This window comes from Pteropus medius, unplaced genomic scaffold (genome assembly GCF_902729225.1).
Source record: "Pteropus medius unplaced genomic scaffold, Ma_sr-lr_union100, whole genome shotgun sequence".
Classification (NCBI taxonomy): Eukaryota; Metazoa; Chordata; class Mammalia; order Chiroptera; family Pteropodidae; genus Pteropus; species Pteropus medius.
Genome location: NW_024340700.1, coordinates 151,811 through 152,722, shown reverse-complemented (window position 1 = coordinate 152,722; position 912 = coordinate 151,811).

Below are 912 nucleotides of genomic sequence, written 5' to 3'. Positions count from 1 at the left end.
GCATCTAGTCCAACTCCTTGATTGTGAAGATGAAAAATCTAAATCAAAGATTATTTGAATGTTCTGTTTTCTCTTTTAGAGTATTTTATAAATTTTTATGGAAAAACCTATTAGGTAAATGGAAATTAGCCTTGAAAAATATTTTTTAATGTGTTGTGATTTTTATTCAAAAGTTTTCTACTTCAGATGGGCATTTTCTTTACAATACCATACCCTTCATAATGCTGTCATTGCTGAATTTAAAGAATTTGTAAATATTTCATTAGAAACACTTGTATTAATTGAAATTTTCCATAGCAGACTTTTTTTGGGGGTGGGGAGTCTTATATTATTTCAGTTGAGGATTACTGATATTATAGGTTATTCAGAAAGGAAGAAGACTGAGGCAGAGAAAAATGCTTGATTTTCTGTGTTCGTGTGTGTCTGTGTGTGTGTGTGTGTGTGTGCATGCACGTGTGTGCTCACACAACTTTTGCATGAGTCCTCTATATTGCCTTATGTCAAATCCAAATATAAAAATATAAATGATGTTTGCATATTTACTTTATCAAAAATTATAACTTTCATTTGTTTTTACATAGACAATGAAGATGACCAGATATTATCATGCACAAAACATGAATTACTTCTTCATAGAGGAATTAGCTAGACTCTGTGTCATCCTGAGAAAACATCTGGACCTAAAAAAGACAACTTGCTTCCCTACCAAGATTTGAAAAATTATTTTAGGCACATTTGCTAACAAAAACCACCCCTTGATACTGAAATCTTCAATAATTGGAAACTGTCGAATAAAATAGGAGTGGAAACGCCCACTATGGCATCTGTATACATGGAGAAAGTTTTGATTTTCCTTCTCTACAGCGATCACCAGTAAAGCTGAGAGTTTTACAAAGTCTAAACCCAAATATG